This window comes from Ranitomeya variabilis, chromosome 1, assembly GCF_051348905.1.
Source record: "Ranitomeya variabilis isolate aRanVar5 chromosome 1, aRanVar5.hap1, whole genome shotgun sequence".
NCBI lineage: Eukaryota > Metazoa > Chordata > Amphibia > Anura > Dendrobatidae > Ranitomeya > Ranitomeya variabilis.
The window spans coordinates 864775665-864802780 of record NC_135232.1 but is presented as its reverse complement, the minus strand read 5'-3'; the positions used below and the strand labels follow the sequence as shown (position 1 = coordinate 864802780).

General features: G+C 44.2%; 1 protein-coding gene across 1 annotated transcript in view; it reads right to left on the bottom strand.

The window, feature by feature from the left end:
• Positions 1-27116, bottom strand: part of PDLIM5 (PDZ and LIM domain 5) — a 320904-nt gene that overhangs the window by 247572 nt on the left and 46216 nt on the right. The gene's annotated exons all lie outside the window — the stretch shown is intronic.

Below are 27116 nucleotides of genomic sequence, written 5' to 3'. Positions count from 1 at the left end.
CATAATGCACAGCTCAAGCTTCTGGAGACACGCACCTGTAAATTAAGCAGGTTCTCATCATTACAGAAATGCCAAAAATGTGGCCGCAAAATGTGGTTTAGGCACACTGGGGCTCAGAAGGGAGGGGGCATGTGGATTTGGGAGCAGGGAATTTGCTGAATTTCCTTTGGGGAGCGAGGAGCCATTTAACTTTTCCAGAGCCTTTGTGCTACCAAGAACGTGGAAGCCCCCTATATTTCCGTTAATAGGTGATGGACCTGAATGAGGGCTTTTTTTTTTTGTGGATTGACTTGAAGTTTTTATGGGAACATTTTACATAATGTTTGGGATCACACTTATCTGGCGCTCTATCACTTACTTTGGGATTTCTATCTAATTCTCTGAGATGTGATTCAGATAAAATTCCCCGATTCCCTATAATGAGGGAGCAGAGTTACTCTGGACTTAGTTTGGCCTCTGTTCAGCGGTGTCCTTTTCAGAAGTGCACAAAACTGTGCCAACGACACTTTTATGGAATCCTAGAAAGATGAACACCGCCGGATCACAGGTTCTATGGTGTCCACAGTGCCTCCCTCTGCCTCATTATAGGGAATCTTCCGCTAAGGGTTCTGTCTGAATCACGTATTTCAGAAATTTACACCGAAACCCTGCTGTAAGCGCTCAGAGCAGGATAAATGTACTAGCCTTACTGAGCTCTTTGGGAGGCAGAATGAAAAAAAAAAAAAAAACAAAAACAACAGCATGTGAAGAATTTGTTTTATTTACTTCCAGAGCATAGTGCGCCGGCGCATGTGCAGTAATGCTTTTCGGCTTTGCCCGCAGATGGGCAAAGCATACTGCGCGAGCACGAGACAAGATTGCATTGCGCACGCGCAAACTATGGAGGACACCTACTCCAATTCCAGAAAATATGGCAGACAACGGGGAAGGATGGGGTGGAGGAAAAAAGAAGAAACACCGCCCATCGGACCAGACACATGACATTTACATAACCCGCCAAATTCAGATGACAGAGTCCCTTTAAATAAGATCTGCCAGACAAAGTGAAGTTGACAAAAAGATCCTCAAAAGCTAGACATCATTCCGCGATCCAAAGAAATTCTGGAACAAAAAGAGAAAAAAAAAAAAAGAAAACAAAGTAATGGAGATCCATCAGTGTGGTTTTGGGATGCCAGCAAACCACAGCGACAGCCATTATCCACAAATGGCGAAAACATGGAACAGTCATGAACCTTCTCAGGTGTGGTAGGCCAATCAAAATTACCCCAAGAGCGCAGTGATGACTCATCCAAGAGGTCACAAAAGACCCCACAACAACATCCAAAGAACTGCAGGCCTTGCATCACTTAAGGTCAGTGTTCATGACTCCTCCATAAGAAAGACAGGACAAAAATGGCCTGCATGGCAGAGTTCCAAGACAAAAGCTACTGATGAGCAATAAGAACATAAAGGCTAGTCTCAGTTTTGCCAGAAAACATCTTGATGATCCCCCAAACTTTTGGATGAATACTCTGGACTGACGAGACAAAAGTTGAACTGTTTGGATGGTGTATGACCCATTACATCTGCTATAGAATTAACACAGCTTTTCAGAAAAGGATCATCATACCAACAGTAAAATATGGTGGTGGTAGTGTGATGGGCTGGTTTGCTGCTTCAGGACCTGGAAGACTTGCTGTGGTAAATGGAACCATGACACCTGCGGTCTACCAAAAAAAGCCCGAAGGAGAATGTTCAGCCATCTGTTCATGGCCTCATGCGGAAGAGCACTTGTGTTTTGGATCATTGTCCTGCTGCATACCCAACAGCAACTCCACCATGGCTTAGGAAAAACAAAATTAAGACTTTAGAGTGGCCTAGTCAAATTCCTTACCTTACTCCGTACGGAGATGCTGTGGCATGACCTTAAAAATGCAGTTCATGCTTGGAAACCCTCCAATGTGGCTTAAATGGAACCTGTCAGCAGGATTGTGCACACTAAGCTACAGACAAGTCAGATTGGCGCCGTTATACTGATTAAAATGGTTGATGAAATCAGTTTTGAGTTAATGATACGCTCGTGCTACAGGGAGAGTGTGTGGGCTATTCATAATGAAGACTGCTGACAGGTCACTGGTCCTGCCCCCTAATGATTATATCTACACATATTGGGAAAAAAAAAAACCTTCTGCAGGCAGGTGCCAGCCGTGGCACTTGCGCTGAAGCCTGATCGCATATGTACTGTGTTTATAATTATGGTTGAGGTTCTCCTGATATTCCCCGAAAAAAAAAAATTAATTTTAAAATGGAGCCTGTCGTGCCTGTGCAGTAGCAGCTATCCGTGATTTAGGATTAGAGAACCAAAAGATAGATTTCAACTGAGGTATCATTTTATTCAGTATAACAGCGCCAATCTGACACTGTCTGTAGGTTACTGTGCAAAATCCTGCTGACAGGTTCCCTTTAATTACAACAATTCTGCAAATGAGTGGGCCAAAATATCTCCAGAGTGTTGTAAAAGATTAATTGCCAGTTATTTCAAATGCTTGATTGCAGTTGCTACTAAAGGTGGCAAAACCAATTATTAAGTTTAGGGGGCAATCACTTTTTCAAACAGGGCCCTGTAGGTTTGGATTTCATTTTCCCTTAATAAAAGACCTTTATTTAAAAACTACATTTTGTGTTATCTTTGTCTAATATTTCAATTTGTTTGGTGATCTGAAACGTTTAACCATGACAAACGTGCAAAAGAATAGGAAATCAGGGTGCAAACACTTATTCACACTGTGTACCTTCACACCTGCTTGGTTTCCATCTATCTCCACTAGAGACGGGCGAACCTGAACAGTAAAGTTCTGCGTCCGTACCGAGCACCTATAGTTCGGGCACAGACCCCCGAACTTCACCAGGAAGTCCGTGTTACTATTCGGGTTTGGCCCCCCTGAACACATGACAGTGCAGCAAAGAGTGCTTCAGATTGGCAGCAAAATCAATATCGCCGGTCAGACAGCTGTGATTTTTTTGGTATAAAATTTACCTACAGTCACTGGTGCCGGCTGATGGGACTACTGCTCCCATCAGCTTACGCCTGCTGCGGCTAATAACAGCAAGATCAGGTGGCACCTGATGGGAGTATTTATCAGCTGCCACTTGCACTCTAAGGGCTCATTTCCACTTGTGGAAACCAAGCTCTGGCGCCGGCACTTTGGAGCGGAGCGTGCAGCTCCATGTGTTCCTATGCGGCCGCATGCTCCGCTCTGGAGTGCCAGCGCCAGAGCTTGGTTTTCACATGCGAGACACGGACGTGTTTCTCGCAAGTGGAAATGAGCCCTTAATAAATTTAATGCAAGTTCACTGCAGTGAAATTCTCCTGATGAACTTGCCTCTGCACTGTGAGACATTTCTTCACTGTGCTATCAGTGATCTCACTGGAGGGAGGTTACCGCAGTTCATTTGCCCGGCTGGGAACACAGCCTCAGTGACTGCCGGTAACCTCGATGAGGTCACCGTTGCTCACTGATGCTGTGCTCGCAGCAGATTATTCATCAGTGGTACTCAGCCTCGACGATAGCATCAGGTTGAAAACTAGCAATCACCAGACATGGATTATGGCGTGGGAGAGGTGAGGGATAAAGTTGTTAATTTTGTTTTATTAAAGGAGACGAGGGATTCAATGGAATGGGTATTAGGTGACTACAACGGTGTTTGTAAGAAAAGGGTTTTGTTTTTATTTCAAACTGAATACTTTATACTGGCTGTGTGTTTATTTTTAATATAACTATAGGATTAGTAATGGAGAGGTGTCTTATAGACACCTCTCCATTACAAATCTGTGGGCTTGATGTCACCAGATAATACAAAGGTGACATAAACCCCACAAATATTAACCCCACTTGCCACCACTAAAGGGCACGAGGGAAGAGCCAGGCAAAGTGCCAGAATTGAAGCATCTAATAGATGTGCCTTTTCTGGGCGGCTGCAGCTCCACTCCCATGGGCGTGGAGAGCAGTGAATATTTATTCCCTTTAGTATCAGGCACACATGATCTCCCGGCCGCTGCAGCAGCCAAGGTTACTGTACCCGATATTAAAGATCAATTAATATTCACTTCTCCACATGCCCATAGTCCCGGCGTGGAGAGCAGTGAGTATTCCAACAGCTGTCCTCTGCTTGTAAGAAGCACTGCTTACAAGTAGTGATGAGCGAATATACTCGTTACTCGAGGTTTCCCAACCATGCTCGGGTGTCCTTCGAGTATTTTTTAGTGCTCGGAGATTTAGTTTTCATCGCCTCAGCTGAATGATTTCCATCTCAGTATATGTGGGGATTCCCTAGCAACCAGGCAACCGCCATATGTACTTATGCTGGCTAACAGATGTAAATCATTCTGCTGCGGCGATGAAAACTAAATCTCCGAGCACTAAAAAAAAAAAATACTCGGAGGACACCCGGGCGTGCTCGGGAAATCTCGAGTAACGAGTATATTCGCTCATCACTACTTACAAGCATAAATCAGCTACTGGCATCATAACAGGACGCTGCGAGGGAGCGCAGAGAAGGCATGTAGAATGGTTATGTTTTTTTAATATTTTTCTGATGGGGGCCCATATTCTAGGATAGGAATGAGGAGGTCATGCATACAAGGCTTCTACTCGAGTCAATTAGTTTTCCCAGTATTTTGTGGTAAAATTAGTTGCCACAGCTTAGATTCGGGTCAGCAGCTGTCAGTTTTCCCTGGCTGGTTATCAAAAATTCAGGGGAACCCATGCTTTTTTTTTTTTAACCCCTTAAGCCCCGAGGGTGGTTTGCACGTTATTGACCGGGCCAATTTTTACAATTCTGACCACTGTCCCTTTATGAGGTTATAACTCTGGAACGCTTCAACGGATCTTGGCGATTCTGACATTGTTTTCTCGTGAGATATTGGACTTCATGTTAGTGGTAAAATTTATTCGATATAACTTGTGTTTATTTGTGAAAAAAAATGGAAATTTGGCAAAAATTTTGAAAATTTCACAATTTTCCAAATTTGAATTTTTATGCCCTTAAATCACAGAGATATGTCACACAAAATACTTAATAAGTAACATTTCCCACATGTCTACTTTACATCAACACAATTTTGGAACCAAAATTTTTTTTTGTTAGGGAGTTATAAGGGTTAAAAGTTGACCAGCAATTTCTCATTTTTACAACACCATTTTTTTTTTGGGACCACATCTCATTTGAAGTCATTTTGAGGGGTCTATATGATAGAAAATACCCAAGTGTGACACCATTCTAAAAACTGCACCCCTCAAGGTGCTCAAAACCACATTCAAGAAGTTTATTAACCCTTCAGGTATTTCACAGGAATTTTTGGAACGTTTAAATAAAAATGAACATTTAACTTTTTTTTCACACAAAATTTACTTCAGCTCCAATTTGTTTTATTTTACCAAGGGTAACAGGAGAAAATGGACCCCAAAAGATGTTGTACAATTTGTCCTGAGTACGCCGATACCCCATATGTGGGGGTAAACCACTTTTTGGGCACATGACAGAGCTCGGAAGCGAAGGAGCGCCATTTGACTTTTCAATGCAAAATTGACTGGAATTGAGATGGGACGCCATGTTGCGTTTGGAGAGCCCCTGATATGCCTAAACATTGAAACCCCCCACAAATGACACCATTTTGGAAAGTAGACCCCTTAAAAGGAACTTATCTAGATGTGTGGTGAGCACTTTGACCCAACAAGTGCTCCACAGAAGTTTTTAATGCAGAGCCGTAAAAATAAAAAATCATATTTTTTCACAAAAATGATCTTTTCGCCCCCAATTTTTTTATTTTCCCAAGGGTAAGAGAAGAAATTGGACCTCAAAAATTGTTGTGCAATTTGTCCTGAGTACGCTGATACCCCATATGTGGGGGTAAACCACTGTTTGGGCGCATAGCAGAGCTCGGAAGGGAAGGAGCGCCATTTGACTTTTCAATGCAAAATTGACTGGAATTGAGATGGGACACCATGTCGCGTTTGGAGAGCCCCTGATGTGCCTAAACATTAAAACCCCCCACAAGTGACACCATTTTGGAAAGTAGACCCCCTAAGGAACTTATCTTGATGTGTTTTGAGAGATTTGAACCCCCAAGTGTTTCACTACAGTTTATAACGCAGAGCCGTGAAACTAAAAATTCTTTTTTTTTTTCAGAAAAATGATTTTTTAGCCCCCAGTTTTATATTTTCACAAGGGTAACAGGATAAATTTGACCCCAAAAGTTGTTGTCCAATTTGTCCTGAGTATGCCGATACCCCATATGTGGGGGGGGAACCAATGTTTGGGCGCATGGCAGAGCTCGGAAGGGAAGGAGCGCCATTTGGAATGCAGACTTAGATGGATTGGTCTGCAGGCGTCACGTTGCATTTGCAGAGCCCCTGATGTACCCAAACAGTACAACCCCCCCACAAGTGACCCTATATTGGAAACTAGACCTCCTGAGGAACTTATCTAGATGTGTTTTGAGAGCTTTGAACCCCCAAGTGTTTCACTACAGTTTACAACGCAGTGCTGTGAAAATAAAAAATCCTTTTTTCCCACAAAAATGATTTTTAGCTCCCCCAATTTTTATTTTCCCAGAGATAACAAGAGAACTTGGACCCCAAAAGTTGTTGTCCAATTTGTCCCGAGTACGCTGATGCCCCATATGTTGGGGTAAACCCCTGTTTGGGCGCACGGGAGAGCTCGGAAGGGAAGGAGCACTGTTTTACTTTTTCAACGCAGAATTGTCTGGAATTGAGATCGGACGCCATGTCGCGTTTGGAGAGCCCCTGATGTGCCTAAACAGTGGAAACTCCCCAATTCTACCTGAAACTAATCCAAACACACCCCTAATCCCAACTGTAACCCTAACCACACCCCTAACCCTGACACACCCCTAATTCTAATCTCAACCCTAATCCCAACCGTAAATGTAATCCAAACCCTAACCCTAACTTTAGCCCCAACCCTAACTTTAGCCTCAACCCTATCCCTAACTTTAGCCCCACCCTAACTTTAGCTCCAACCCTAGCCCCAACCCTAACCCTAACCCTAGCCCTAACACTAACCCAAGCCCTAACCCTAGCCCTAATGGGAAAATGGAAATACATGTTTTTAATTTTATTATTTTTCCCTAACTAAGGGGGTGATGAAGGGGGGTTTGATTTACTTTTATAGCGTTTTTTATATCGGATTTTTATGATTGGCAGCTGTCACACACTAAAAGACGCTTTTTATAGCAAAAAAGTTTTTGCGTCTCCATATTTTGAGACCTATAATTTTTCCGTATTTTGGTCCACAGAGTCATGTGAGGTCTTGTTTTTTGCGGGACGAGTTGACGTTTTTATTGGTAACATTTTCGGACATGTGACAGTTTTTGATCACTTTTTATTCCGATTTTTGTGAAGCAGAATGACCAAAAACCAGCTATTCATGAATTTCTTTTGGGGGAGGCGTTTATACCGTTCCACGTTTGGTAAAATTGATAAAGCAGTTTTATTCGTTGGGTCGGTACGATTACAGCGATATCTCATTTATATCATTTTTTTATGTTTTGGCGCTTTTATACGATAAAAACTATTTTATAGAAAAAATAATTATTTTGGCATTGCTTTATTCTGAGGACTATAACTTTTTTATTTTTTTGGTTATGATGCTATATGGCGGCTCGTTTTTTGCGGGACAAAATGACGTTTTCAGCGGTACCATGGTTATTTATATCCATCTTTTTGATCGCGTGTTATTTCACTTTTTGTTCGGCGGTATGATAATAAAGCGTTGTTTTTTGGCTCGTTTTTTTTTTTTTTCTTACGGTGTTCACTGAAGGGGTTAACTAGTGGGACAGTTTTATAGATTGGGTCGTTACGGACGCGGCGATACTAAATATGTGTATGTACCTTTATTGTTTTTTTTTTTTTTTTTTTTTAGATAAAGAAATGTATTTATGGGAATAATTTTTTTTTTTTTTCTTTATTTAGGAATTTTTTTTTTATTTTTATTTTTTTTACACATGTGGAAATTTTTTTTTTAACTTTTTTACTTTGTCCCAGGGGGGGAAATCACAGATTGCCGATCTGATAGTGTGCACAGCACTCTATCAGATCGGCGCTCTCAATCACATCGCTGCAGGCTGCAGCTTTCATCTGCAGCCTGCTCCAGACCCGGAAGTACTCCCTGCAGGACCCGGATGCAGCCCCGCGGCCATTTTGGATCCGGGGCCTGCAGGGAGGAGACGCTCGGTACAAGGTGAGTACATTCCCTTGTACCGATCGTCTCAGGGAAGCCCGCAGGGAGCCCCCTCCCTGCGCGATGCTTCCCTGTACCTCCGGTACACCGCGATCATGTTTGATCGCGGTGTGCCGGGGGTTAATGTGCCGGGGGCGGTCCGTGACCGCTCCTGGCACATAGTGCCGGATGTCAGCTGCGATAGGCAGCTGACACCCGGCCGCAATCGGCCGCGCTCCCTGTTGTGAATTCCGTTCTCGGGCTCCCTCCTGTGGTCGTGAATGGTACTTTGGTGAGTTCTGTCCTTGGACACCCTCTGGTGGCTTTAAGTGGAACTGCTGATCTTTGAGGTTGGCTTTCTCAGCTGCCCTCGTTTATTGCTGCTGCTGGCTTCCCTATTTAACTCTGCCCAGGTCGTTAATTCATGCCAGCTGTCAATGTCTCAGTACTGGTTCAGATCTCTCTTAGATTTCTCAGATGACCTGTCTACTCCAGCAGAAGCTAAGTGCTCGCTAGTCCATTTGCTGTTCATTGGTTTTTGAATATATTTCTCAGTACATGCTATGTTTCTAGTCCAGCTTGCTATTATGATATTTCCTTGCTAGCTGGAAGCTCTGGGGGTGCAGAGCTGCACCTCCACACCGTGAGTCAGTGTGGAGGTCTTTTTGCACACTCTGCGTGGTTTTTGTAGTTTTTAATACTGACCGCATAGTTCCCTTTCCTATCCTCTGTCTGTCTAGAGACGATTCGGCCTCCTTTGCTAAAATCTGTTTAATTCCTGTGTTTGTTACTTCCTCTTAACTCACAGTCAATATTTGTGGGGGGCTACCTTTACTTTAGGGAGAGTTAGGTACGCTCCACGGCTATTTCTAGTGTGTGTGATAGGATTAGGGATTGCGGTCAGTAGAGTTACCACTTCCTCAGAGCTTGTCCCAGGTTTTTTCCATTTTAACCATCAGGTCATTTCGGGTGCTCCTAACCACCAGGTCCATAACAGTACAGCTGGCCAACAAAGTGTTAATGCATCTCAAAAGAGGGAAAAGAGAAGTTCTGAGTCCATTTTTATTTCTTTGCTGCTTGTTTTGTCTTTCTTTTCCCCTTAACCTCTGGGTGGTTCAGGACTCAGGTGTAGATATGGATATTCAGGGTTTGTCCTCTTGTGTGGATCAACTCGCTGTTAGGGTACAGAGTATTCAAGATTATGTAGTTCAGAATCCGATGTTAGAGCCTAGAATTCCAATCCCTGATTTGTTTTCTGGGCATAGATCTAAATTTTTGAATTTCAAAAATAATTGCAGACTGTTTCTTGCTCTGAAACCCAGCTCTTCTGATGACCCCATTCAGCAAGTAAAGATTGTTATTTCTTTGTTGCGTGGTGACCCGCAAGACTGGGCATTCTCCCTTGAGCCAGGAAATCCTGCATTGCTTAATGTAGATGCATTTTTTCTAGCGCTTGGATTGCTTTATGACGAACCTAATTCTGTGGATCAGGCAGAAAAGATCTTGCTGACTCTATGTCAGGGTCAGGATGAAGCAGAAGTATATTGCCAGAAGTTTAGAAAGTGGTCTGTGCTTACACAATGGAATGAGTGTGCCCTGGCAGCAATTTTCAGAAAGGGTCTTTCTGAAGCCCTTAAAGATGTTATGGTGGGGTTCCCCACGCCTGCTGGTCTGAATGAATCAATGTCTTTGGCCATTCAGATTGATCGGCGTTTGCGCGAGCGCAAAGTTGTGCACCATTTGGCGGTGTCCTCTGAGCAAAGGCCTGAGCCTATGCAATGTGATAGGACTTTGACCAGAGCTGAACGGCAAGAACACAGACATCAGAATGGGCTGTGTTTTTACTGTGGTGACTCCTCTCATGCTATCTCTGATTGTCCTAAGTGCACTAAGAGGTTCGCTAGGTCTGTCACCATTAGTACTGTGCAGCCTAAATTTCTCTTATCCGTTACTCTGATTTGCTCACTGTCGTCCTACTCTGTTATGGCATTTGTGGATTTGGGCGCTGCTCTGAATTTGATGGACTTGCCAGGCGCTGTGGTTTTTTCTTGGAGCCTTTGCAGATTCCTATTCCCTTAAGGGGGATTGATGCTACGCCATTGGCCAAGAATAAACCTCAGTACTGGACTCAGCTGACCATGTGCATGGCTCCCGCACATCAGGAAAATATTCGCTTTGGGGTGTTGCATAATTTGCATGATGTTGTCGTGTTGGGTTTGCCATGGTTACAGGTTCATAATCCAGTACTGGATTGGAAATCAATGTCTGTGTCTAGTTGGGGTTGTCAAGGGATACATACTGATGTTCCTTTGATGTCAATTTCTTCTTCCACTCCTTCTGAAATTCCTGTCCAGTGCCCTACCTCCTCATAGGGACTGTGATTGCGCTATTAATTTGATTCCTGGTAGTAAGTTCCCTAAGGGCCGACTGTTCAAATTATCTGTGCCAGAACATGCCGCTATGCGGAGTTATGTAAAGGAGTCCTTGGAGAAAGGGCATATTCACCCGTCCTCGTCGCCGTTGGGAGCAGAGTTCTTTTTTGTGGCCAAGAAGGATGGCTCTCTGAGACCCTGTATAGATTATCGCCTTCTCAATAAAATCACGGTCAAATTTCAGTACCCTTTGCCTCTGTTGTCTGATTTGTTTGCTCGGATTAAGGGGGCTAGTTGGTTTACCAAGATTGACCTTCGAGGGGCGTATAATCTTGTGCGTATTAAACAGGGCGATGAATGGAAAACAGCATTTAATACGCCAGAGGGCCATTTTGAGTACCTGGTGATGCCATTCGGGCTTTCTAATGCCCCATCTGTGTTTCAGTCCTTTATGCACGACATCTTCCGGAAGTATCTGGATAGGTTCATGATTGTATATTTGGATGATATTTTGGTCTTTACGGATGATTGGGAGTCTCATGTAAGGCAGGTCAGGATGGTGTTCCAGGTCCTTCGTGCTAATGCGTTGTTTGTGAAGGGGTCTAAATGCCTCTTTGGAGTTCAGAAGGTTTCCTTTTTGGGCTTCATTTTTTCCCCTTCTACTATCGAGATGGACCCTGTTAAAGTTCAGGCCATTTATGATTGGACTCAACCTACATCTGTGAAGAGTCTTCAGAAGTTCCTGGGCTTTGCTAATTTTTACCGTCGCTTCATCGCTAATTTTTCTAGTGTGGTTAAGCCTTTGACTGATTTGACGAAGAAAGGCGCTGATGTGGTGAATTGGTCCCCTGCGGCCGTTGAGGCTTTTCAGGAGCTTAAACGTCGTTTTACTTCGGCCCCTGTGTTGCGTCAGCCAGATGTTTTGCTCCCTTTTCAGGTCGAGGTTGATGCTTCTGAGATTGGGGCAGGGGTGTCATGATCTCTGCAGGCAGAGATCATAGCAAGCCTATAGAGGGACAAGCTCTCGGAAGATGGAACTATACTGACCATGAACTAAGCCTGCCGCGCAACTAGAAATAGCCAGGTAGCATTTCCTATTTATAGCTAGATGCCCAGCTCTGGCCTAAGACCTAAATAGCTAGCAGAGGGAAATATAAGACCTGGCTCACCTCTAGAAAAATATTCCAAAGAAGACAGTAGCCCCCCACATATAATGACGGTGAGTTCAGATGAAACAACAAACGCAGCAGGAAAATAGTCTTAGCAAATTTGAGGTCCGCTTACTAGATAGCAGAAGACAGATAGTATACTTTCATGGTCAGCAGAAAAATACTAACAAAACACCATCCAGAGATTACCTTAAACTCTGGCATTAACTCATAACGCCAGAGTAGCAATCCCTGATCGACGAGAGCTTTCCAGACACAGTAACAAAACTTCAGCTGCGAACTGGAACAAATAGGCAAAACAAAACATGGACAAAAGTCCAACTTATCAGTAGTTGTCTAGAAGCAGGAACAAGCACTGAGAGGCATCAGATAACATTGTTGACCGGCAAGAAACCACCAGAGAAATGAGCTTAAATAGCGACACCCACTACTGATGGAATCAGGTGAAACAGGAAAGAGGATGACAAGTCCAATTCCACAAGCGGCCACCGGGGGAGCCCAGAATCCAAATTCACAACAGTACCCCCCCCTCAAGGAGGGGGCACCGAACCCTCACCAGATCCACCAGGGCGACCAGGATGAGCCCTATGGAAGGCACGAACAAGATCAGAAGCATGAACATCAGATGCATTGACCCAAGAATTATCCTCCTGGCCGTAACCCTTCCAGTTGACCAGATACTGGAGTTTCCGTCTGGAAACACGAGAGTCCAAAATTTTCTCCACAACGTACTCCAACTCACCCTCAACCAACACCGGAGCAGGAGGCTCAAGAGAAGGTACAACAGGTACCTCATACCTGCGCAATAACGACCGATGAAAAACGTTATGAATGGAAAAGGACGCAGGGAGGTCCAAACGGAAAGAAACAGGATTAAGAATCTCCAATATTCTATAAGGGCCGATGAACCGAGGTTTAAACTTAGGAGAAGAGACCCTCATAGGGACAAAACGAGAAGACAACCACACTAAATCTCCAACACAAAGCCGAGAACCAACACGACGATGACGGTTGGCAAAACGCTGAGTCTTCTCCTGTGACAACTTCAAATTGTCCATAACCTGCCCCCAGATATGATGCAATCTCTCCACCACCGCATCCACTCCAGGACAATCCGAGGATTCCACCTGACCGGAGGAAAATCGAGGGTGAAACCCCGAATTACAGAAAAACGGGGACACCAAGGTGGAAGAACTGGCCCGATTATTGAGGGCGAACTCTGCCAATGGCAAAAAAGCAACCCAATCATCCTGGTCAGCAGAGACAAAACACCTCAGATATGTCTCAAGGGTCTGATTAGTCCGCTCGGTCTGGCCATTAGTCTGAGGGTGAAAAGCAGATGAAAAAGACAAATCTATGCCCATCCTAGCACAGAATGCCCGCCAAAATCTAGACACAAATTGGGTACCTCTGTCAGAAACAATATTCTCAGGAATACCGTGCAATCGGACAACATTCTGAAAAAACAGAGGAACCAACTCAGAAGAAGAAGGCAACTTGGGCAGAGGAACCAAATGGACCATTTTAGAGAAACGGTCACAGACCACCCAGATGACAGACATCTTCTGGGAAACAGGCAGATCTGAAATAAAATCCATCGAGATGTGTGTCCAAGGCCTCTTAGGAATAGGCAAGGGCAACAGCAGTCCGCTAGCCCGAGAACTACAAGACTTGGCCCGAGCACAAACGTCACATGACTGCACAAAGACTCGCACATCTCGTGACAGAGAAGGCCACCAGAAGGATCTTGCCACCAAATCCCTGGTACCAAAAATTCCGGGATGACCTGCCAATGCAGAAGAATGTACCTCAGAGATGACTCTGCTGGTCCAATCATCCGGAATAAACAGTCTATCAGGCGGACAACGATCCGGTCTATCCGCCTGAAACTCTTGCAAGGACCGCCGCAGATCAGGAGAAACGGCCGACAAAATTACTCCCTCCCTAAGGATACCTGTGGGTTCAGAATTACCAGGAGAGTCCGGGTCAAAACTCCTAGAAAGGGCATCTGCCTTAACATTCTTAGAACCCGGTAGGTATGACACCACAAAATTAAAGCGAGAAAAAAATAAAGACCAGCGCGCCTGTCTAGGATTCAGGCGTCTGGCAGTCTCAAGATAAATCAAATTTTTGTGGTCAGTCAATACCACCACCTGATGCCTAGCCCCCTCGAGCCAATGGCGCCACTCCTCAAACGCCCACTTCATGGCCAAAAGCTCCCGATTCCCAACATCATAATTCCGCTCTGCGGGCGAAAATTTGCGAGAAAAGAAGGCACAAGGCCTAATGACGGAGCAGTCGGAACCTTTCTGCGACAACACTGCCCCAGCTCCGATCTCCGAAGCGTCAACCTCAACCTGAAAAGGCAGATTCACATCAGGCTGACGCAACACAGGGGCAGAGGCAAAACGGCGCTTAAGCTCCTGAAAGGCCTCTACAGCATGAGGGGACCAATTAGCAACATCAGCGCCTTGTCTGGTCAAATCAGTCAGTGGTTTAACGACATCCGAAAAACCAGCAATAAATCGGCGGTAAAAGTTGGCAAAGCCCAAAAATCTCTGAAGACCCTTAAGAGAGGAGGGCTGAGTCCAGTCACAAATAGCTTGCACCTTGACGGGATCCATCTCAATGGAAGAGGGAGAAAAAATATACCCCAAAAAGGAAATTTTCTGGACCCCAAAAACGCACTTAGACCCCTTCACACATAAAGAATTAGACCGCAGAACCTGAAAAACTCTCCTGACCTGCTGGACATGAGAGTCCCAGTCATCAGAAAAAATCAGAATATCATCCAGATATATTATCATAAATTTATCCAGAAAATCGCGGAAAATATCATGCATAAAAGACTGGAAAACTGAAGGGGCATTAGAAAGACCAAAAGGCATGACCAAATACTCAAAGTGGCCCTCGGGCGTATTAAATGCGGTCTTCCACTCATCCCCCTGCCTGATCCGCACCAAATTATACGCCCCACGAAGATCAATTTTAGAGAACCACTTAGCACCCTCTATACGAGCAAACAAATCAGTAAGCAATGGCAATGGGTATTGATACTTAACAGTGATCTTATTCAGAAGCCGATAATCAATACATGGTCTCAAAGAGCCGTCTTTTTTTGAGACAAAGAAAAACCCAGCTCCCAAGGGAGAAGAAGATGGACGAATATGTCCCTTTTCCAAAGACTCCTTTATATATTCCCGCATAGCAGCATGTTCCGGCACAGACAAATTAAACAAACGACCCTTTGGATATTTACAACCCGGTATCAAATCTATGGCACAATCGCACTCACGGTGCGGAGGTAACGACCCAAGCTTGGGTTCGTCAAAGACGTCTTGATAATCAGAGAGGAACTCAGGGACTTCAGAGGGAATGGACGACGAAATAGAAACCAAAGGTACGTCCCCATGAATACCCTTACATCCCCAGCTCAACACAGACATAGCTCTCCAGTCCAAGACTGGGTTGTGAGACTGCAACCATGGCAATCCCAGTACCAAATCGTCATGTAAATTATACAGCACCAGGAAACGAATAATCTCCTGGTGATCCGGATTGATACGCATGGTTACTTGTGTCCAGTATTGTGGTTTATTATTAGCCAATGGGGTGGAGTCAATCCCCTTCAGAGGAATAAGAGTCTCCAAAGGCTCTAAATCAAAACCACAACGATTGGCAAAGGACCAATCCATAAGACTCAGAGCGGCGCCAGAGTCAATATAGGCGTCCGTGGCAATGGATGACAAAGAGCAAATCAGGGTTACAGACAAAATAAACTTAGACTGAATGGTGCCAATGGAAACAGACTTATCAAGCTTCTTTGTACGCCTAGAGCATGCCGATATAACATGAGTAGAATCCCCACAATAGAAACACAATCCATTCTTCCGTCTAAAATTCTGTCGCTCACTCCTGGACAGAATTCTATCACACTGCATACTTTCTGGCGTCTTTTCCATAGACACCGCCAGATGGTGCATCGGTTTGCGCTCCCGCAGACGCCTATCAATCTGAATAGCCATTGTCATGGACTCATTCAGACCTGCAGGCAAAGGGAACCCCACCATAACATCCTTAACGGCATCAGAGAGACCTTCTCTGAAAGTTGCCGCCAAGGCGCACTCATTCCACTGAGTAAGCACAGACCATTTACGGAATTTTTGGCAGAAAACTTCAGCTTCGTCTTGCCCCTGAGATAGTGCCATCAAAGTTTTTTCTGCCTGAAGTTCCAAATGAGGTTCCTCATAAAGCAAGCCCAAGGCCAGAAAAAACGCATCCACATCGCGTAACGCAGGATCCCCTGCTGGCAATGAGAAGGCCCAATCTTGAGGGTCACCCCTGAGCAAGGAAATCACAATCCTAACCTGCTGAGCAGGGTCTCCAGCTGAACGAGACTTCAGGGACAAATAAAGCTTACAATTATTTCGGAAATTCTGGAAGCTAGCTCTATTCCCTGTGAAGAACTCCGGCAAAGGAATTCTCGGCTCAGATACCGGAGCATGTACTACAAAATCTTGTAAATTTTGTACTTTCGTGATGAGATTATTCAAACCCGCAGTTACACTCTGGAGATCCACCATTGTCAGGTGCACACAGAGCACACAGAGATTAGGAGGAGAGAGAGAAAAAAGACTGCAGCAAGGCAGACTGGAGGAAAAAAAAAAAAAAATTCCAGCAGACTTCTTATAACTCTCCTTTCTCAACCTGGGTCTTTAACACTTTACTGGCCGGTCAAACTGTCATGATCTCTGCAGGCAGAGATCATAGCAAGCCTATAGAGGGACAAGCTCTCGGAAGATGGAACTATACTGACCATGAACTAAGCCTGCCGCGCAACTAGAAATAGCCAGGTAGCATTTCCTATTTATAGCTAGATGCCCAGCTCTGGCCTAAGACCTAAATAGCTAGCAGAGGGAAATATAAGACCTGGCTCACCTCTAGAGAAATATTCCAAAGAAGACAGTAGCCCCCCACATATAATGACGGTGAGTTCAGATGAAACAACAAACGCAGCAGGAAAATAGTCTTAGCAAATTTGAGGTCCGCTTACTAGATAGCAGAAGACAGATAGTATTTTTCTGCTGACCATGAAAGTATACTAACAAAACACCATCCAGAGATTACCTTAAACTCTGGCATTAACTCATAACGCCAGAGTAGCAATCCCTGATCGACGAGAGCTTTCCAGACACAGTAACAAAACTTCAGCTGCGAACTGGAACAAATAGGCAAAACAAAACATGGACAAAAGTCCAACTTATCAGTAGTTGTCTAGAAGCAGGAACAAGCACTGAGAGGCATCAGATAACATTGTTGACCGGCAAGAAACCACCAGAGAAATGAGCTTAAATAGCGACACCCACTACTGATGGAATCAGGTGAAACAGGAAAGAGGATGACAAGTCCAATTCCACAAGCGGCCACCGGGGGAGCCCAGAATCCAAATTCACAACACAGGGGCTGTTTTGTCTCAGAGAAGTTCTGATGGCTCTTTGATGAAGCCGTGTGCTTTCTTTTCTAGAAAGTTTTCGTCTGCTGAGCGTAATTATGATGTCGGCAATCGGGAGTTGTTGGCTATGAAGTGGGCATTCGAGGAGTGGCGACATTGGCTTGAGGGAGCCAAACATCGCGTGGTGGTCTTGACTGATCACAAGAATCTGACTTACCTCGAGTCCGCCAAGAGGTTGAATCCTAGACAGGCTCGATGGTCACTGTTTTTCTCCCGTTTCGATTTTGTGGTCTCATACCTTCCGGGATCTAAGAATGTGAAGGCTGATGCCCTTTCTAGGAGTTTTTTGCCTGATTCTCCGGGAGTCTCTGAGCCGGCTGGTATTCTCAAAGAGGGGGTGATTTTGTCTGCTATCTCCCCTGATTTGCGGCGGGTGCTGCAGGAGTTTCAGGCTGATAGACCTGACCGCTGTCCAGTGGAGAAACTGTTTGTCCCTGATAGATGGACTAGTAGGGTTATTTCTGAGGTTCATTGTTCAGTATTGGCTGGTCATCCTGGGATTTTTGGTACCAGAGATTTGGTTGCTAGGTCCTTTTGGTGGCCTTCCTTGTCACGGGATGTGCGTTCTTTTGTGCAGTCCTGTGGGACTTGTGCTCGGGCCAAACCTTGCTGTTCTCATGCCAGTGGGTTGCTTTTGCCTTTGCCTGTCCCGAAGAGGCCCTGGATGCATATTTCCATGGATTTCATTTCTGATCTTCCTGTCTCTCAAAGGATGTCTGTCATCTGGGTGGTTTGTGATCGGTTTTCTAAGATGGTGCATTTGCTACCCTTGCCTAAATTGCCTTCCTCCTCGGATTTGGTTCCATTATTTTTTCAGCATGTGGTTCATTTGCATGGCATTCCGGAGAACATTGTGTCGGACAGAGGTTCCCAGTTTATTTCTAGGTTTTGGCGGTCCTTATGTGCTAAGATGGGCATTGATTTGTCTTTTTCTTCAGCGTTCCATCCTCAGACAAATGGCCAAACCGAACGAACTAATCAGACCTTGGAGACCTATCTGAGATGCTTTGTCTCTGCTGATCAGGATGATTGGGTGACCTTCTTGCCATTGGCCGAGTTCGCCCTTAATAATCGGGCTAGTTCTGCTACTTTGGTTTCGCCTTTTTTTTTGTAATTCTGGTTTTCATCCTCGTTTTTCTTCAGGGCAGGATGAGCCTTCTGACTGTCCTGGTGTGGATTCTGTAGTGGACAGGTTGCAGCAAATTTGGACTCACGTGGTGGACAATTTGACGTTGTCTCAGGAGAAGGCGCAACGTTTTGCTAACCGCCGTCGCTGTGTTGGTCCCCGACTTCGTGTTGGGGATTTGGTTTGGTTGTCTTCTCGTTTTGTTCCTATGAAGGTTTCTTCTCCTAAGTTCAAGCCTCGTTTCATTGGTCCTTATAAGATTTCTGAAATTATCAATCCTGTGTCGTTTCGTTTGGCCCTTCCAGCTTCTTTTGCCATCCATAATGTGTTCCATAGGTCGTTGTTGCGGAGATATGTGGCGCCTATGGTTCCTTCCGTTGATCCTCCTGCTCCGGTGTTGGTTGAGGGGGAGTTGGAGTATGTGGTGGAGAAGATTTTAGATTCTCGTATTTCGACACGGAAGCTTCAGTACCTGGTTAAATGGAAGGACTATGGTCAGGAGGATAATTCCTGGGTTGTTGCCTCCGATGTCCATGCTGCCGATTTGGTTCGTGCCTTTCATTTGGCTCGTCCTGATCGGCCTGGGGGCTCTGGTGAGGGTTCGGTGACCCCTCCTCAAGGGGGGGGTACTGTTGTGAATTCCGTTCTCGGGCTCCCTCCTGTGGTCGTGAATGGTACTTTGGTGAGTTCTGTCCTTGGACACCCTCTGGTGGCTTTTAGTGGAACTGCTGATCTTTGAGGTTGGCTTTCTCAGCTGCCCTCGTTTATTGCTGCTGCTGGCTTCCCTATTTAACTCTGCCCAGGTCGTTAATTCATGCCAGCTGTCAATGTCTCAGTACTGGTTCAGATCTCTCTTAGATTTCTCAGATGACCTGTCTACTCCAGCAGAAGCCAAGTCCTCGCTAGTCCATTTGCTGTTCATTGGTTTTTGAATATATTTCTCAGTACATGCTATGTTTCTAGTCCAGCTTGCTATTATGATATTTCCTTGCTAGCTGGAAGCTCTGGGGGTGCAGAGCTGCACCTCCACACCGTGAGTCGGTGTGGAGGTCTTTGTGCACACTCTGCGTGGTTTTTGTAGTTTCTAATACTGACCGCATAGTTCCCTTTCCTATCCTCTGTCTGTCTAGAGACGATTCGGCCTCCTTTGCTAAAATCTGTTTCATTCCTGTGTTTGTTACTTCCTCTTAACTCACAGTCAATATTTGTGGGGGGCTACCTTTGGGGAATTTCTCTGAGGCAAGGTAGGCTGCTATTTCTATCTTTAGGGGTAGTTAGCTCTTAGGCTGTGAAGAGGCGTCTAGGGAGAGTTAGGTACGCTCCACGGCTATTTCTAGTGTGTGTGATAGGATTAGGGATTGCGGTCAGTAGAGTTACCACTTCCTCAGAGCTTGTCCCAGGTTTTTTCCATTTTAACCATCAGGTCATTTCGGGTGCTCCTAACCACCAGGTCAATAACAGCTCCCCCCGTGAGCGCGGCCGATCGGCTATGACGTACTATCCCGTCACAGGGAATTAAGTCCCAGGTCACCTTGACGGGATAGTACGTCATATGGGATTAAGGGGTTAAATTTATTTATTTACAGCGCAGGCTGATGAATACTCCCATCAGCTGCAGCCTGCTCTTGCTGTTATTCCTGTGCTAGCAGTGATCTCACTGGAGGGAGGTTACTGCAGTTCACTGGCCAGGCTGGGAACACAGCCTCCATGACCGGTGGTAACCTCGATGAGGTCACCGCTGCTCACTGATTAAGCTCTCACAGCAGCTCATTCATCAGTGGTTCTCAGCCTGGACAGTCGCATCTTGCCACCATCCAGGTTGAAAACTAGTAATCCTTAGATATAGATTATGGTGTGGGACAGAATGGACAGGTGAGGGATATTAATGTTTTATTACAGGAGATGAGGGATAAAATGGATTCGTCTTGGAGGAAGAATTTTATTTTCTCTAGCAAGATGGCACCTCTGGCGTCTGAGAAGTAGCAGCTCTCAGTGAGCGCTGATTGCTGCTACTGCACAGGCAGCGCCATTTTCAAACTAATTTTGCCCCCTTATGGAAGAAGCCTGATTGGCGAAACGGCGCTGTCGGGGTCGCAACACAGGCACTAGACATCTGTTATAACATTAATGTAAGTTACATCTATGTGCGTGTATACTATCTAGTTAGTGCACATTTGTTTTGACCCAATGTATTTGTATGTATGCATTCAGACATAGCATTGTATATTAGAATTATATTTTGTTAAGAGTTTTTCCATAGAGATTGCGTATTGTGCCTATTAAAGTTTCATATAACTATAGGCTTTTGGCACTAATTGCACCTTACTACATATCTCTATTTTTCTTCATGTTTATTACACACTTATTTAGCCCATAGGACTTTATCATTAGCCCTATAAATAACGTATGGGTTATATATGTAGTGTTGTTCAACAATTCTAGCATATACGGCATTTTAATTGTTTTTGTTGGTCTAACGTATGTAGCACTTTTTTTGCTTATTACACGCATCTATTCCATATAGGTTGTGTGAACCCAATCTCAGAGTAGTGGCTGCACATATCAGTACTTTGTAGTACAGTAACATTTTTAGCCAGTTTTTCTGGTATATGTTATATATGAGTCTAACATATTGGCACATAGTTACATAGTACACATTATATATTATGGTCTTCAGACTACATTGATTGGGTTTCACAAAAGAACCATATAAATAATATATACTCATTATGTCTGGCATATTACATCTGCCCAGTGTTTGCTTTGTTTTTAATTGAGATTTTCCCAGTTTGTCTATTTTCATGATTTTTCATGGTTATTGTCAATAAAGTTGTTTTCAATTTTATACTTTCTTGTATGCCTTTTGTTTCCCCTATATGTATGGGGAATTGTGTTTTGCAACATCCTAATATAGTATCATATTATTCTGTGGTACGGAAACATGCACATAGTGACATGGGCACAAACATTGGCTAGCATGACAGATCTTTCCATGCCCCTTGCATTGCAGCCTCTTCGTGCTCAGGGTTCTCATCCTTCCTGTTACTACACAGTTCTCCCACCAATTTCCTCTTCTTCCTACGCCTTTTGTGTCTGCAATTGGAAATTAAACCCTCTTGGGAGCCAGATAATGACAAAGCTAACAAAACCTATGACTTATTAATGAAAACATTTCACACAGCTTTCTTTATCTGAATGCCCATCTTTTATCCCCTCCTACAAAAATGAAAAAACACATTACTCCCATTGATTTGGTTTTCTGTTCCCAGGATTACTCAGTGTTACATTTTTATCTAGTAGGGCACAATGTTAGAAGTGTCCGTTATCAATGCTCCTTTTTACACTGGTTCCTCTGATGTGTCCCACAGGTCGGGCTGTAGGGCATGTTAGGAGATGATTGGGCTTTGATCATGAAACTTAAAGGGGTGATCTGAGATTAGAAAGAAGGGTCTGAGAATTTTCCACAGAACCATGACAGTCTGAGGGTTGTATTTGGCATTGCTCCGTATTACCTTGTCTGGACCTCAACTAAAATACTTTGATCAGCCCTTCTGTAAAAGTGGCCCTGATTACTGCATGACTTTCTAGAAAGGTCATTGAACCCATTAATACATTATCCACAATAGGTTTTATTCACATAAAAGCAGATTTCTATTGTTGTGCTCCGTCATATGAGCACAGCAACGAAAACAATGAAGTAGGCAGAGCTTAGAAGGATGGGTTGTGGCCGTGGGCTGCCGACAGGTTTTACTTTAATTTACGCCTCGAAAGTGGCATAAATAACAGAAATGTACTACTAAGTTTATGAATCTCATACACAGGCAGATGAAAGATGCCACAAATTAAAAAATGTACACCTTTTAAAGGGGTAACCCGGCACTCAACTTAACGCTGTGAGAGGTTTAATTGTAGTACCCAAAACGTTTTGGTCCTAGTTCAGCACCTTCATCAGTGACTACAGAAAATTATATACATAAAAGAAAAATAAATACATGAAATAAAGTATAGACAAAGCGAACAAGTATGGCAACAAGAACAAAATGATACGGTCTTAATGGAGACAGAAGAAAAAAAAAGGTGTATCGTCCTGCAGAGTGAGACCAAAAAAGTACCAGGCATGGGTGAATGATATAGGTGAGGCGAAGGCCATGAAAAACGTACCGTACTAATTAGTAGATGTATCAGGTATTGTGTCAGAGAACACACTGTAATCTGCGTCTAGAGAGAATTGGACATAGATGCTGATAACGCCGGTGCATAATGAAGCAATAGGTGAAGGATGTATTAGATCATACCTGCTAATAGATTGCTTATGAATAGCCGTATAGGGATTAGAATGGGCTATGAGGAAATGAGTAAAATTAGACTTTATGAACGAATAAGCAGGGACTAAGGTAAAGGAATAAATAGATAAACTGCCGGTGGAAAAGTTTACCTGTTGCAGCGTGTGTGTCTCAGTGCTCAGACGCAGTGTCCCCCGCTCGTCTGGTGTAGTAGGTGTCTGCGCGCGTTTTATGAACAAGGGGCGGTACCGGGAGTGTGTTGCCGGTCAATGGGAAAGCGCGTTGGTAAGACAGGAAGTGACATCACATGCCACCAAGGTGCGTTGAAATAGCAAAAATAAATATATAAATAAATTATATATATTTATTATTATTTTTTTTTTATTTATTTTTTTTTCTCAATCCCTCATTAAACAACATAGACCCACTATACATCTATACTTATCAGTAAAAGAGTAACGTCTTAACGGGGCCTGAAAGTTAGATAAATGAAAGCCTATATGACATCATGTAATCATTCACATCATATGAAGGACGCCAGGTCATAGTCTATTGAGGCCTTTTGGATGAAGGGTTTCTAGGGGGTGTATCCAAGAGGCCTCACGTCGTTTAAGTAAAGCAATTCTGTTGCTGCCACGTCTGAGTGGGGGTACGTGTTCAATAACTTGAAATTTCAACTGGGTAATGTTATGACCCCGGGTAATAAAATGAAAAGGAATAGGTAAAAGGAGATTTTTAGAACGTAGAGTCGACTTGTGTTTAGAGATTCTGTCGCGTATTGGTTGTGTGGTTTAAACACCCACGTATAATAGGCCACACGGGCATTTGATCAGGTATAGGACCCATGAGGTATCACAAGTGAATAAGTCAGGTATTTTAAACATCTTCCCTGAGTGTGGATGATGGAAAGATGTGCCCTTGAGGACATTGTGTACAATGTAAACAGGAGGAAGTCCCTGTTTTGGGGTTTTGAAGAAACCGTTGGCATGGTACTGATTTATTGGTTCCAATATCCACTTTCACTAGGAAATCCTTTAGGTTGGGGGCCCGTCTTAAACAAGGTAGGAAAGGTTCCCTGAACTCTGGGATATCTGGATGGGCACTGGAAAGCAGATGTCAATGTCTGCGAATTGATTTGTGTAAAATGTAAGCAAAGGGGTGGAAGGAATGTACAAATGGAATGCGATTAGAAGATCTGTTTGGTCTAGGTTGAGAAGGTATAGTAGCATCACTGAGGACTGAGGATGGATAACCTCTATGTGAGAATTTAGCAGACATTTCTTTCAGTCTTTGGGAGTGAAGTTCTTCATCTGAGACTATGTTAGTGACCCGGTAAAACTGGGATTTTGGAATTGATCGTTTAGTAGATGGTGGATGTAGGCTGGTGTAATGTAGAAGGCTATTGCGATCTGTGCTTTTGGTGTAGAGGTCAGTTGAGAGTGAGCCGTCAGGGTTAAGTATGACCATGGAATCCAGAAAGTTAATCCGATGTGGGTCATGTGACATTGTAAAAGTGATACCCGGCCAGGAATCGTTGAGCATTTCAAAAAAGGAAGCAAGGGACTCCAACGAGCCCCCAAATGCAAAAGATGTCATCTATATAACGTCTCCAAAAGGAGGACGTTAGTGTGGAAGAGTGGGTTACTGTATATGGCGCTCTCCTCAAAGTCTACCATGTAACAATTTGCATAGGGGGGGCGCTACGTTGGAGCCTATCGCGGTACCACGGATCTGGAGGTAGAAATCATCCAGAAACATAGTGATTCATGGTTAGAATGATAGTTAGAAGTTCCACACACAAGTTGACTTGATCCTCATGCATTTTGAAGCGAGTGAGCAACTTATGGACGGAGTTGATACCCTCAATGTGTGGAATGGATGTATACAGCTCTTTAACATCCAGAGTGACAAGTATAGCATTTGGAGGAATGCTGCCCAAATCCTTGAGGACGTTCAAGAAAGCCCCAGTGTCAAGGATAAAGGACTTAGAGGTCTGAATCAAAGGGGTCAGGATTTTCTCTAAATATATGGCAATAGGAGATAAAATGGAATCTGTGGAAGCCACTATGGGTCTTCCTGGAGGTTTCTCAAGATTTTTAGGACTTTCGGAAGGGTATAGAAAACTGGAGTGACCGGATTAGAGTTGGTTAGGATATCGCAGGTTTTGGTATCGAGGACCCCCAGGTGTGAGTATCTATGGAGGGTGTCTGATTTTATTACATATAGAGGTGGTGGGATCATTCTGTAGCTTCTCGTAAATAGTGGTATCGTTTAATTGTCTTAAAATTTCACGTAGGTAATCTGATTTATTCATAACCACTATAGCCCCACCCTTATCAGCTGGTTTAATAACCAGGCTGCCGTCTTCCTGCAGGCTTCAGAGGGCCTGGCGTTCCATCACCGTGAGATTAGGGGGATAAAACAATCTACCCTTATTGATGTCCTCCCGTAGTGTGTGGAACACATTTTGGACAAAAATCAATGAAAGTCTCGATAGCATGTGAACCTTGTGGAGGTCTGAAGTGGCTTTTCTGGTGTAACCCCAGTCCACAGGATGAGAGAATATTAGGTGAGGTTTCCATGTGAGATTGGGTGGGGGCTGTGTCAGGGGACTTAGAAAAATAGACCTTCAATCTGAGTAGCCGAAAAAAAACGTTGATCCATTTCTAGGTCAAAAGTACGACAGCGGTAGGTGGGACAGAATGAAAGTCCTTTCTGTAATACATTGTACTCTGATACCTCCAAAGTTCTGTTAGAAATATTGATTACCAAGGGATTGGTACCTGCGATCTGGTAATCCTCATTTGATCTGAATTTCGCCCTGCGTCCATGGCCGCGCCGCGTGGTCTTCGCGGAAGGCGTGGTCGCTGGCCTAAAAAACGTGAGGGTCCTGTGGAAGGGGGTTCCCCTTTCCTGTTCCGAGCCAGATGTAGAGTAGTCGAGTGAAGAGCGATGAGTTTGGCGAGCTGGATTCCGTCGATTGAAAATGTGGTCTTGCCATTTATAAATTTGGTTAGCCTCGTAGTCCTCCGCGTCTCTGTTAAACTTGGCCCGTTTCCTGTCTTCGGTCTCACGTCGGTGCTTGTCAATATTTTTCTTGATTTGTTCTTTGAGGGAACAGAGTTCTTCAGGGGTTCCAGTGGTTTCCAGTTGTGCTTCTATGGTTTTGACACGCTTAGAGCTGGTCGTGAAAGCTTTCTGTAACTGTTCTATTGTCAGAGTGATTTTTATCAAATTAACATTTATTAAGTATCTGTTCGTATTTAGTGCAGTAGTCAGAAGAGTCCCGAAAGAGTGTGGGACGAAATGGTACATGGAGTCCCCTAAGGATCCCTTGTACCTGGACATATTCTGTGAGTGTGGCACAGTGCAGTTCTCTTATAGACTCCACATTATCCTCACTGACGTCTCCGTTGCCTCCCCCTTTCTGGGACCTCCCCCTACAGCATGACAAATAAGCCTCCCACACAGTGGAACGCACAGCGTCTAGTTAGTGACACGCACGGCCATACCACTTCAGCCCGCGTCACTTTCGGTCTTACAAACGCGCTTTCCCATTGACCGGCAACACACTCCCGGTACCGCCCCTTGTTCATAAAACGCGCGCAGACACCTACTACACCAGACGAGCGGGGGACACCGCGTCTGAGCACTGAGACAAACACGCTGCAACAGGTAAACTTTTCCACCAGCAGTTTATCTATTTATTCCTTTACCTTAGTCCCTGCTTATTCGTTCATGAGTCTAATTTTACTCATTATTTCCTCATAGCCCATTCTAATCCCTATACGGCTATTCATAAGCAATTAGCAGGTATGATCTAATACATCCTTAACCTATTGCTTCATTATGCACCGGCGCTATCAGCATCTATGTCCAATTCTCTCTAGACGCAGATTACAGTGTGTTCTCTGACACAATACCTGATACATCTACTAATTAGTACGGTACGTTTTTCATGGCCTTCGCCTCACCTATATCATTCACCCATGCCTGGTACTTTTTTGGTCTCATTCTGCAGGACGATACACCTTTTTTCTTCTTTCTCCATTAAGACCGTATCATTTTGTTCTTGTTGCCATACTTGTTCGCTTTGTCTATACTTTATTTCATGTATTTATTTTTCTTTTATGTATATATGACTTAGAATTTTCATATCCACTCTGTAGTAACTGATGAAGGTCCTGAACTAGGACCAAAACATTTTGGGTACTACAATTAAACCTCTCAGCATTAAGTTGAGTGCCGGGTTATTTCTTTTGAGTTACACATGGTGTGAGAACCTACCTTGGCACCGTATATAGTAGTGCACACGCTTCTACCTCTCACACCTTTTAAAGGAGGTGTCCACTTCTAGGACAACCCCATCTCAATTAACATGTTTGCCCAACAGTAAAAATAACACTTATACTCACCTCCGGAGTTGGCACCTGC